This window comes from Cryptomeria japonica, chromosome 5 (assembly GCF_030272615.1).
Source record: "Cryptomeria japonica chromosome 5, Sugi_1.0, whole genome shotgun sequence".
Taxonomy (NCBI): domain Eukaryota; kingdom Viridiplantae; phylum Streptophyta; class Pinopsida; order Cupressales; family Cupressaceae; genus Cryptomeria; species Cryptomeria japonica.
The window spans coordinates 434,389,460-434,403,650 of record NC_081409.1 but is presented as its reverse complement, the minus strand read 5'-3'; positions in this window follow the sequence as shown (position 1 = coordinate 434,403,650).

The window sequence follows — 14,191 nt, the reverse complement described above, 5'->3', positions numbered from 1 at the left end:
TGAGTCTGAAGATATCAAGGGTGAAATTGGAGGAGGTTTGAGAAGAGGTTGGAGGGAGGAACACTTGTCATCTCTATGGTGACAAGTGTTAAGGATCCTTCCTCATAAGAGGGCAAGTGTCTAGGGGAGGATACATTTGGCCTAAGTGCCATGTATCTCAACGGGAGAATATCAACACCATAGGAGGTTAGGATAAGGAGGTTAGGATGTGCAAGATAGGATAGGGTTAGATAAACCCAGGGTTAGGTGGAATGGGTTAGGTTAGGGGGATGGTTAGGTTAGGTGGTTAGAAGTTAGGAGGCATGTGGGTAATTTGAATTTAAAAATTCAAATAATATGAAAAGGCTAATTAACTTTCAACAACTCATAAATTGATTTGTTTTAATTAATTAGGGGATTAGAAGGAATGAATTAAATGGGTGGAGGATTGATTATTTGGATTAATTAATCAAAGGGGACTATTGAAATGAACCTATTAAATAAATCCTTAGATTTATTAATAAGTAGATGAAAGGGATTTAATCAAATTGCTAATGAATTCAATTAAATTAGGAAGGGGGATTAATTAAATAATTGCTTATTTAATTAATTATCTTCACACCATTTTTAGGTGTATACATTTTGCCCCTCTTTGAAGCGAGGTGTGATGATGCATTGATTCAAAGAATAATCTCATTTTGATGATGATATTGGTTCAGTAGGATGCCCTAGATATTGATTGATAAATTGCGGTACGATGATGCCCCCTTGGGAGATCAATGGAGATAATTGGCCGTTGGAGTGTTTGGATGTTTGCAAAATTGATGTCCCAATTAGAAATGATTTGATTTCTGCAACGTTGATTGATGAAAGTGCAAGTTCTTTGTTCACTACGATGTGATGATTGATAAAGCTTGATTGATTTCAAAAAGATTGATTAGATTGATAAGATCAAGATTTAGTTTGGTTTCAAGAATGACACCTCTTGTATAAGACAAAGATGATTAAAGAATTTGGATTCAGAAATGATATATCATGTATAAGACTTGATCAGAACGTCTGGTTGTAGGAAAGATACATCTTGTATAAGACATGATAGAATAGATCAGAGGATATTGATTGATAGAATTGATAAGGTTGATTGGATAAAGAGCTGACATTTTGTTGATATCAGGTTGCAGGAAGATTCAAATATGTTAGGGGTCCCATAGATACTGAGAGGGGGGGGGTGAATCAGTATCTAACCGATAATAAGATTTTTTAAAGTTGAAACATGAAGAACATAATATAACAGTGTACCGGTATGCAAGAAATAATGCAATAAACAGAATCAAGAACATCCACATGAAAAGTACACCATAACACAAGATGTTTAATGAGGAAACCCGATGTGGGAAAAACCTCGGTGGGATTTGTGACCCACAATATTCACTCACTGGCCAATAAGAGAATATTACTTACAATAGGGGCCTGCACCTGCAGGAAGGCCAACTGCCTAGAGCTCACTGCTCAATGGGAAGTCACACTGACTTACAATAAGGATTATACTAATCCATTGACTTGTACTACTTTACAATAGCATCTCCAATGCCAGATTCAGTACCGGTTCTTGCTCTATTCTTTACATATACCCTTGACCTATAATTCGCACATTAGGTCTGCCTAATAATTTTCTTTATGCCCTTACATCACCTTTTTAAAATGTCTATAATGATCTCCTTTATATACAAGAGTCATTTTACAATTTTCCAAGTCGGCTGACAATAATAAACAAAATATTACATAACAAAAATCCTATCGGCCTCTATGCCGGTATACATATTTTCTTCTGTACCGGTGCTGGTGTAGAGTGATCTGTTGATGCTGGTGCACTGTCTTGCCTGTGTAATGCTTTGCCGATATAATGTCTTGCCAGTGCCATAGGATTGCAAGGTTGCCATCAATGACAAAACCTTGAATCACATACAATGTCTCATTGGAGTGTCCATATGCCAACAATCTCCACCTTTGGCATTGATGGCAACACTCATGAGAAATTTCAAAAAGTATCCAAAATGTGTAGTCCAAAAAAAGTTACCAAAAATGTTTGCCAAAAATATGAGAGCTCCCCCTGAGCATATGATTCCTGTATTTTGAACTTTCTCATCCCACTACTCCCCCTTTGGCATCAATGACAAAGGTTGTCAAGATGTTAGTAGAGTTTGTAGGTTCATCTAACCATATCCTCAACCTTGTAGCTGGGTAGTTATTATCTGAAAAAGATCTCCTAATATTAAGTTTATACTATCCATAAACTTTTTACTATCTTTTATTGCTGTTTCAGTCCTCTTTATTGTACCGGTGAGATGCTACAAATGCTCTGCCAGTGTTTTGCTGCCTTGTGTTAGTGCCTCTGAGATTTCCTTCCGCAAAGATGCTAAATAGTCCAATCTTGGACTTAGTTTAGACCTCAGATGTTTTGCCTTGTTTATTATTCTCTCTTTCTCTTTTTCCAGTTTGAGCAATTCTTCCTAAAAATTTGCTATCTTCGTCAAAAACTAATAATGAATCTGGTGAGTTGACAAAATTTTCTGTAAGCTTATTTATCTCATCCTGTGTCTTGCTTATTTTCTTGTCAATATCTTTCAACAAACTACATAGTTCCAGTAGAAGTGTGTCAAAATTTTTGTTACACTTCTTTATTTCCTCATCAAAGAATTTCTGTTTCTCTTTTTCTACCTTGTCCTTTACTGATTCTTCCTTTATTTTCTCAATGTTTTCATAAATATATTTACACAATGTGTCTAATTGTCGTAAAGAATCTTTATTATCTATATTATAGTTTGGAGCTATTGCCTTCAAAATTGGTATTGAATCATCTATTGCTTTATAAGCCTGTGAACTGCAGTCAGTTATTTTCTTAATGGAGTCTAATAATACCTCAGTCACATTTGTTGACTTGAATGTTGATGATGACCCAACAATCTAAGTACCGGTGGAAGTAACCATGCTTGTATTGACCTCTGGCAGGTCAATTTGCGTCTGCATTTCTTTTAGCACTGGTTTTCCTACTTCACTACTTACCGGTGGCACTGTTTCCTTATGAACCTATTCCGGAGCCTTTAGCTCTGATGGTTTCTCTGAATGTTATGTTGTCTCCTTCTGTGCCTCAGTCTCTGCCTTTTTCTCTGTATCCTCTATCGGTTTCTCTGTTTCCCCTACTACCGGAGGCTCATTAGCCATATCTGACTTGTCAGTTGTATCTTTATCAACTATTATGTTGATCTTTTTGGTATCAACATTTACAATATACATAACTTCAGTATTAGGATTGCTATCCTCTGCATCCATACTTTCTATTACCGGTTGATCTTTAGTAGTTGTAATTTTCACAGGTGGGGGTAGGTTGTCTTTAACCTTTATGCTTGGTGGTGTACCAATTTTGCCTTTCCCCTTGTCCCTGTCCTTCTGATATACCTTTATAGGCTTAGGTTTCCTGTATTCTTCTTGTTTTTCCTTGTCAACCAGGAATATATCCCAACCATCTTCTGTTTCCTCTGTTACTTCAGTAACTCTTCCTTCCATCAGTGAAATGTGCTGGTGTGCAGTAGAGAATACTAACCGGTTCGCCTGAGCAATCAAATCATCAATTTCCTTGGGAGAGTTTACTGGATATACAACAAGTAGTTTCTCTATTTTAATTTTCTTATCTAGTTCTATCACTCCTTGTCTTCTGGCCTCAAGTCTTTTGTACAAATCATCAGGAATTTCATTTGCTACTTCCATCAAAAATTTCTTGTACATGTCCATATGTAGTATCACTCCTTCCTCAACTTGCTCTTTCTCATCAGTAGATAGAGTGTCATAAATTTTCTCTATGTTTTTCAGTTTTCCTTCCTCTATGATTTCATTTAACAATATATCAAGAGGTGTCAAGTCACTGTTTATCCTTTTCTTTTTCTTTGGTGTCAACTTTTTCTTATGTGTGGCCTTTCTAACCGAAGATCTCACTGCTTGTTGCTTCTACCTTGTCCTTCTAGGTGAAGGAGTGGTTGCCGGTGAGGGATCTCTTTTTCTAACAACTCTTTTAAAAGTTGCTGGCATGTCACCTTCCGAAGAACTACCTATCGGTGATAGGTGAGTTTCAGGTTGTGGGGCTGCCAACTCATCCTCTGTTATGCCAATTTTCTTTAGTACATCTTCCTTAATGGCCTTTTCTTGCCTGGATCCTTTCCTCACAAATGCCTCAACCTTCTTTACTCTTTTTTTTGATTGTATTTGGCTTTCTATGGTCTCAGCACTACCAAATACTTCTTCCTTAGGTTCATTTGGGGCTTCCAGAAGTGCTTTAGCATAAGTTTCAACTATGTGATCATCTGTCTCATAGCCCATTTCGGTTACCCAAATTGTCCTTGGGATGACCGCTTCCATCCAAATTTCATCTTTCTTAATAACAAAGCATATATCATCTTTGTATTTGTCTACTATTTTCTAGGATAACCTTATTCTTTGCTTCATTTTGGTCTTCAATGCTTGGAAAAAGTCATGAATATTGTTCTCCTTGTTTTCACCCATGGTATTGAACAATTCTGTCAATTGTTTTCCTACCGGTATGTCATATCCAAGTTCTTTATAACCTATACCGAGAACTTGTTTTGTTTTGTGTAGCATTAGACATACCAACATATTTCCAAATCTGAAAGTTCCTTTCTTGTCCTTTTTGATTTTTCCAAGGTTGTCTATTAGTTCATCCTTTAACCATTCACAAATGTCAATTTTTGCATTGTCTGTTACCATTTCATAAGCACTCTTAATGCATAAACTTGAAACTGAGTTAAGTCTATTAGCATGAGTGGCTTTGTAACCTAATATCATACTTATGAATCTCACATTGATATCTTTTACATCATTAACCCTTAGAGATCTCTTATCGAATGTTGCACCTGTTAGTTTTATAACTAGGTCATTTGGAATCTTCTTGGTTTTGTCTGGTCTCTTACCGGTGGTCGGTAACCCTATGACAGCTTTCACAGCTTCCTTGGTGATCTTATGGATTGCATCTAGCCAAAAAAATTCTTCATGAACTCTTTTTAACACTATCCTAATCAGATCCTTTAGAAATTCAGGAATGCTAAGGATTTCTGTGAATCCTAGGGTTTCAATAACCTTGTGTTCAGCTTTAACATTGCCGGTATCATCACGTATTATGGTTTTATACATGGTTTTGATTTTCTCATCTCCTAACTCTTCAATGTTGTAGTGGATGTACATTCTAGGGTCTTCAGCATATACAACACCTTTAGGGATTTGAGAAAAAGCACCTAAGGTATCATCCTTCTTTGCTATCTTGGGGACTAACTGAAATATGGGCCTAGGTCTTTTAATTACTTCAACAACAGTAGGGTTTGCTATGTATTCAATTGCAGAGGTGGATGCCATGATTAAATACCTTTTTCTGCCTTGGATGGATGATTGCTTGGATTGTGCTTGCTTCTTGCTCGAAATGCCTTAGCTCGGAATCTTCGTGCTCTCTGAAAATTTGAAATCATGGTGAAATGAAATGGAGCCAAAACTTTATTTTTATAATGTCTTTTCACCATCTACCACATTAATTGCATGCCGGTTAAGTATTCACTTAACATTGTCTGCCGGTAATAAGTAATTTTCAACTTCTTATCTCTAACCGAGGGAATAATTAGCACTTGTGTCATTTGATTGCCAAACCCTCAAGGAAATTTTCTTCAATTAGATGAAGAACTTCCTATCGGTGGAGTACTCCTCTGTCTTGCCGGTGAAGAATCACTTTGTCCTACCAGTGGAGCATTGATTGGTTCTACCGGTGGAGAAGTATTCCCAATATTTAGATCTTCTTTTCTAATCCATTGCTTTGAGAATTCTTGCTTAACCTCTTCAACTTTTTCCTTACCTTTCAAGCTAGCACTTTTGTTGTCTACCGATGTACTTTTACTTCTACAAAATTTAGCAATCTACCCAATCTTGTTACATGCATAACAAGTTACATTATTCTTCTAAATAGCTTTCCCATAACCTATGCTGGTTTGTGTTCTGCATTGGTTTGATAAATGTCCAAATCTTCCTCAAACATAACATCTCACATTCATTATGCAGTTTTCAGAGTTATGACCAACTTTGTTGCATTTTGAACATTGACCGATGGGTGTATTGATATTCTAATAATTCCTAGATCTACATTCATTTGCTCTATGACCATACTTATTATAGTTAAAGCATCTTCCATTGAATTTATAAGCATTAGGTTGTCTTACCGGTTTGCTATGATCCTGAGTATTTGTAGTACCGGAGCTTTCACCAACTTCAAAGCCAATTCCAAAAGTGTCACCTTTAGGTTTTTGATTCTTCAGCAAGGTTCCAAGTTCCTCTGAGCTTTTCTTGAATTTTTCTTTGTGTTGATTTACAGTTTCCAGTTCCCTTTCCAAGATTTCTTTTTGTCTCATCAGTTCATTTGAGTAATTCTGAGTATGCATCAGATCTGTCTTCAACATGTCATTTTCATAGCCAAGTCTTGTGTTCTCATTTGCTGCATCACTTAGTCTTCTGGTCAATTCTTCTTCATTCTTCTTTCTATCCTCAATCTCTTTGCAAAATCTCATAGTCATATCCTGCATTTCATTTTTTGTTGTCATGATCTCTTGTTTCAACTTGCTTATCATATCATTAAGTGATTCCTTTTCATCATTCTCATTTTGCAATTTTTCACAAAGTTCTCTTCTCTTATTTCTTGCAATAGTAAAATTTTCTTGAAGTGCCTGAATGATATCCTGAGCTGCTCTCAAATCATTTTCTAATTTGATATTTTTCAATTTCTCTGCATCATAGTCTGTAAGAGCTCCTTCAAGTTGCTTCATTAGATTTTCCATCTTTACCGGTGTCAAGATCTTCCTCAAGCTATTAGGCTTTTGAAAATAGAGGACCAGACTTTGATACCAATTGTTAGGGGTCCCACAGATACTGAGCGGGGGGAGGTGAATCAGTATCTAATCGGTAATAAGATTTTCTTAAGTTAAAACATGCAAAACATAATATAACAGTGTACCGGTATGCAAGAAATAATGCAATAAACAGAATCAACAACATCCACATTAAAAGTACACCATAACACAAGATGTTTAATGAGGAAACCCGGTGTGGGAAAAACCTTGGTGGGATTTGTGACCCACAATATTCACTCACTGGCCAATAAGAGAATATTACTTAAAATAGGGGCCTGCACATGCAGGAAGGCCAACTACCTAGAGCTCACTGCTCAATGGGAAGTCACACTGACTTACAATAAGGATTATACTAATCTAATGACTTGTACTACTTTACAATAGCATCTCCAATGCCAAATTCAGTACCAGTCCTTGCTATGTTCTTTACATATACCCTTGACCTATAATTCGCACAGTAGGTCTGCCTAATAATTTTATTTATGCCCTTACATCACCTTTTTTAAATGTCTATAATGATCTCCTTTATATACAAGAGTCATTTTACAATTTGCCAAGTCGGCTTACAATAATAAAAAAAATATTACATAATAGAAATCCTGTCGGCCTCTGTGCCGGTATACATATTTTCTTCTGTGCCGGTGCCGGTGTACAGTGATCTGTTGATGCCGGTGCACTGTCTTGCCTGTGTAATGCTTTGCCGGTATAATGTCTTGCCGGTGCCATAGGATTGCAAGGTTGCCATCAATGACAAAACCTTCAATCACATATAATGTCTCATTGGAGTTTCCATATGCCAACAAGATATGCCGATGTGGGTTCATTTGAGGTTGTAGCATAAAATTTGCACCGGGTCGACAATATCTGGAGAGAGATGAGTCATAATTCTGATTGTGTATACACTTATGATGATACATTGATGATTCCTGTGATAGATTTGGTCATGGATAAGATGAGCTTGTGTGATCCCATGCAAGAATGAAATGCAAGATAAATGCAAATGCGAATACAAATGAAATGCAAAGCTATGATCAGACTAGTCCCTGGGTTATTGCATTTTGTCGTCATTGAGATTTTTTAAAATGTGGGAAGTGAGGGAAAACATCAATGGTATAATGAAACTATGATGACCTGAGAACCACTTTCATGGATTTTGATATTACAAGTTAGCACAAGCATCGAGGTATAATTGAACCAAGATGACCCAAGTGTTGCTTGCGTAAAACATGCAGTATTAACCATTTCTATATGCAAATCAGAAATGTCTTCGATGATACTCTGAGGATTTGTCCTGAGACAAATTTGCACATATTAATAATTAATTTATAGACAACAGACAAGAAAAATATCATGTTCCTTCCTTGTTCCTCTAGTCAGAGACATCATGGAGTCAGAAATCATGATAGCGAAAATCAAGATAAAATAGTTGAACCATTATTGTCAAAGTGTTAAAATTACTAGTCAAAAGATATCATCCATTGATATGTGTTTGTCATGTGCTTAGACTGACATGTGATAGTTTGATGATTGACAATTTGATCCCATGTTCAACATTGGAAGTGTCTCAGTTTCACTTGACAAGAGCTACCTAACTATTGTTCTTCCTATTAAATTAAGCTCAAAATGATCAAAATTGCCCCCAACTAGGTGCAGGATTTTGCCCCAAGCATAGAAACAAAGTTATTATTATATACCCAATGATCCAAACCATGGCGAGAAATCAGTTGTGATCCCTGTGTATGTATAAAGGCTTATTATGGATATGAACAACGCTAATGGAAAATGAATGCAAGCGAAAGGATGCATGAACTAATAGATGGAAGAGCTAGCTGACAGATAGCGCCTATTTGCCAGGTTTTCACCATCTATTTTTATTGCACTTTTTCTCATATTTGTTTTTTTTGTTTTGTTTTTCACTATTTTTGCTCTTTTTTATATTTTCTAATTTCACTATTTTTGAATTTTCTGCTTTTCCATTGCTTTTGATTTTTCTGCTTTTTCACTATTTTTGGATTTTTCTCTTTTTCATACATAAAACCTTTTTAGATGCATGCTATTGATGGGTTCCTTGAGTTGATCCCCGTCTTGTGTTGATAACTGATATGCTCCTAACCCAAATACTGTTGTGACTACAAACAGACCTAACCAGTTTGGTTCAAACTTCCTTTTCTTTTCCTGATCTGCCTGGTTGCATGGATTTTCTTTTAGTACTAGTTCTCCAACTTGAAATGCTCTCGGTTTGACCTTGTGATTATAACCTCAACACATTCTTTGCTGATATACCTTCAAATGATCGCAAACATTTTGTCTTCGTTCATGGATCAATTCTAGTTCTTGTAGTCTGGATACTCTTTGTTCTTCATTGGGGATAAAGCCTTTTAATGATACTCGTAGAGAAGGTATCTCTACTTCTATTAGTAGTATTGCTTCTAATCCATAGACAAGAGAGAAAGGTGTGGCACCTGTTGGTGTGTGGATACTGGTACGGTAGGCCCATAGAGAAGGGTTCAATTGAATATGCCAATCTCTGCCAGCATCATTCGCTATCTTTTTGAGGATTTTCAAAATAGTTTTGTTTGATGCTTCTACTTGCCCATTCCCTTGGGGATAGTAGGGTGTTGAAAATATGCGTTGGATCTTGAATTTCTCACATAGCTCTTTTACATCTTGATTCTTGAACGGTCGCTCATTATCAATGATAATGGTCATAGGTATTCCATAGGATAGATGATGTAGTTAAAGATAAATGCAACAATTTGTTTTCCTATGATATTGATGAGAGGTACTGCCTCAATCTATTTTGTGAAATATTCTATAGCTACAAGGATGAATTTGTGACCATTGGATGAAGAAGGATTTATCTTTCCTACTAGATAAAGACCCCATTAGCAGAAAGGCCAAGATGTTGCCAAAGCATGAAGTTCTTGTGCGGGTACATGAATTAAATTTCCATGGATCTGATATTGTTTGTATGTTTTTTCTTTCTAAAAAGAATCTCGTCCCATAGTTGGCCAATAATAGCCCAAGCATATGAGTTTTTTTGAAAGGGTAAGACCACTTGAATGAGTTCCACAAATGCTGTTATGGACTTCATTTAAGGCCTTCTCAGATTCTTCTTGCTCAAGACATCTAAAAAGAGTACCGTCCAGATCTCGTTTAAAAAGGGTATCCGTGACAATAGTATAATGAGAGGATTGGCGACTAAAGTTTCTCTTTTGGTTCTTTGATAAGTCAGGAGGGAGGATATTATCTTTCAGGTATGCATAAGTTTGGCCATAGCGGGATGAATCATGTCCAACAAGGTGACAAATAGTTTGGGAATTAGGACAATTATGTGCAGGGTAAAACAACTCTTCCACCAGGAATTCATAATGCTCTTGATTTTCCTGTGTCTGTAATAGAGAAGCAAGTGTTTACAGGGCGTCAACTGCTTTGTTGTCATTCCTCAGAATTTGTTGAAAAAGTATTTCAACAAAGTATTTCTTGACATTATCAACCATCTTCTTATAAGGCATTAAATTTTCATCCTTTATTTGATAATCATCATTAATTTGATTGATGACAAGCTAAAAGTCTCCAAAGACCTGTAGCTATGTAATGTTCCATTCTATAGCCATGTTGATACCTGTAACCAACGCTTCATATTCTACTATGTTATTGGTGCATGGAAAGCTTAATTTGTACGCTTTTGGAATTGTATGACCTTGTGGTGTGATGAATAGAATGCCTACTCCTGATCCATGTGGTGTTCCATTATTGATGCCTATTCCTGGACTGATATTCGGTTGATGTATTATAAGATATGGATCTAACCCTGAAATGTCTACATATGACCATCTTTTGATTTTCCTCCTTTTGAAGGGTTCCAAATATTTTTTCCTTTCTAGTTTTGATAGAGAAGTTGTTGGATATAGATCAGTTGTGCCAATGGTAACTGCCTTTGTCGGTTCCATTAGGATAGATGACCTCTCTTGATAATATTTAGGTAAGGTGTCAAATCTCCCATCTTCCAATGCCTCGAGGATATTTTCACCGTTAGATGCGTCCTTTCTTTTAACTTTTTCGTAGTCTAATGTTGCCAATAAATGGTTTTCAACATTAGACCTGGTATTGTTTTCTTTATTTTCATTTTTGTGACTAGGAGATTTGGCACCCACTTGACTTGAAGATACGTTAGTGAAATCCCTGGTGAAAGTTGTTGAGGGTTCGATTGCATTAAGATATAAGGATATGATATGTGTAGACACCTAAAAATGTCTCATTGATCATGTACTAATTATTCCTCTAATTGATTAAATAATTCTATAATTATTTAATTAAGTTAATTAATCTATTTCTTCTAATTTCATATTTTCTCATAATCTTATTAATTATTCTATTTTTTTATTTCTATCATCATCTAATCATTCAACTCTCTTCTAAATATTAATTAAATATTTATTATTTAATTAATTGTGATTTAATTCCTTTAATTTAAATAATCTTTATTATTTAATTAACTTCCATTTCTACATAATTAAATAGTTTCTTTAAATTATTTAATTAACTAATTAATTCTTCCATTTCCAAATCCTCAAATTCTAATTTTATTTAATTTCATATCCTTCTATTTTCTTCCAAATTCAAATACATGTGCATGATTTCAAAAACCAAATTGAAAATCAAAGTCAAGTTCTAAATATATTCAAATGCTGAATTGAATTAATAAACTCAATTATTTGAATAATATCTCATGCAAAGATTAAATTAAAAATCTAAATCTAAATGCAAGCACATGCTAAATTGATTAATTAAATCAATTAGTTAATTAAATCATTTATCTCTCCAACTTCTATTTTCATCTTTCAGTTAGCTTTTTCTAAATTTAGCTCTCTGTGTCATCTTCTTTATTTCCTCCAATCATTCATTTTCTTCCTTCAGTTAACTCTTTCATCAATCAGTTGACTCAATTAATCCATTCAATCTATTGAGTTTTACTCCCACAATTAGCAGTTCAACTATCAACTTGCATTTGAGCTCACCTGAGTTCACACCTCTTGATCATTTTGTTCCACCTTTCAATCAATCTTCACCAATTTTCTATAAATTGAGCATCCAATCTCCATTTTCATCAATCACGAACTTTGAATCTTTGTGTCACTTGCAGGTTACCAGCGCAATATCTGAGAGCCATCATACCACGAAGAGGAGAAGAGCAATGGAAGCGATATGCCATCTTGGGATAGGGAGTTTTATTGAATGATTTTAATTCCTATTTCTTAATTGCATTATTTCATTGGTTTTATGTTTGAATTGCTTAGATAGTTAAGGATTTCATGATTGTCCTTATTTCCTATTTAGAAAATGGTATCTTTGAGCATAGCACATTTTGGTGAACCCGATGTGAACTAACAACAATTTAACCTTTTTCTGTAGTCTGTGTGATTTTTGCAGATTGTGTGGATTTTTTATTTTTTTTGTAGGTTGCATGAATTTCGAGAAAATATTTTCCATCATGCAATCGAGCTTACATCATCACACAATCGCATAGATAGAATCACACATTTGACCCTTCGGGTTCACACATTAGTCCAAACAGGGTCACGCAATCGCCCTGTCCGGATCACGCAATCGCCCTTTCTGGGTCATGCATCTGCAGGGTTAATTGCTGTTTTATTTTTCTTCTGTCTGCTATTAATTCTGTATAATTCTATCCTAAATTTGGTTAATCCGGGATCAAAATTTCTTTTTACTTCAGGATTTGATTAACAAAGTTTATGGCAAGAAAAGTTCAGTTCAAAATTTCAGGTGCGAGAAGGATGAAATAACAAAGGAGGGAAGCTAAACGATATCAAAAATTTCTCCAAGCAGAAAAATTGATATAGGATTCAGAAGAACAACTGGCCTTAGACAGATATAATAGCCTAGTTCTTTCTTATACAGTTAAATATGATCTAATCAATATTGAATGGATGATGAGGGATTTGGCTAGGGCTTCACAATTGGTTTCGTAGGTTCCTGATGGGGTTTAGTTTTCTTGTTTTTTTCTACTTTTTGTTGTTGTTTGTATTCTGTCATGCAATTGAGTAGATAGAGTCACACATTTGCTGTGTCAAATTTGCGCATTCACTCTATCAGATTCCCGCATTCGCTTAGTAAGTATCACGCAATCGCTCAGGTAGTATTACGCAATCGCCTCTGTCAAGTTCTCAATTTTTGTTTTCTGTTGGTTTATTTTGCTACTAATCTTCTATTTACAACCTGTGGTGGATTCACATAGAGGATTAGATTAGTAATTTTGCATGCACATCTCACAACAGTTAAAATTGACATGCATGGATAATCTCACACTTCAATTTTTAGTGCTTAAAATCAACAATAGTTAAAAAGGACATGCATGGATAATCTCACACTTCAGTTTTTAGTGCTTAAAATCACCAACAGTTAAAAAGGACACACATGGATAATTTCACACTTCGTTGTTGGTGCTTAAAATGAACATGGGCTAAAATTGACATGCCTGTATCTCACACTTGGTCTTTGGTGCTTAAAAAGCAAACAAATGGTTAAAATTGACATGTATGCCTTCATTCTTAGATTTGGTGTTTAAAATTGACATGCACATGCAGATCTAACACCTTAATTTGGGCTATAAAAAGAATGTGAATCAGGCTACATTAGATTAAATCATTTTTCATTTTCTTAAGGGAAAAGAACTTTTCATTGTGTCTGGGGTGGACCTACTGTTGCACTAACTGACTTTCTACCTGCCATCGGGCCTAAGGGAGAAAGAAGGGAGGTGACAACGACATCCAAATTTTCTTGTATTCTACGTAGTGAGGGGTATCTTTGATTGAGGATTTCATCACCCCATAGAGGTAGTTTGAATTGGGATGCGTTGGGGATATCATCTCTCCCAGTGTACTCTCGAGCGGGTTTTTTGAGCCGCTATATAAATATACTGGTCAGGCAGCTAGAGTGTTGAGTGAATTCGACGTATGTGGGGGCCTTCCCTGCACCGATAAGCTCAACTAAAGCCTTAAGTGGCTTGCTCTAAGAATCTATCATTGGATCGGGATCCCTCGAAACCTAATACTAAGAACCAATTTAGTTGCCAAAAATCCTACATTCAGTGGTTCTGGGAGTGCGGATCATACCCCATAGATATCCCTCATGTACCTTACATTATGAGATAGAAATCCTTTAGTGATAAGATCTTTGGATCTTCAGGGTAAGAGAGACTGGCATGCCCAAGAAGTGTGTGTCATGGAGTGGAGCCAGTG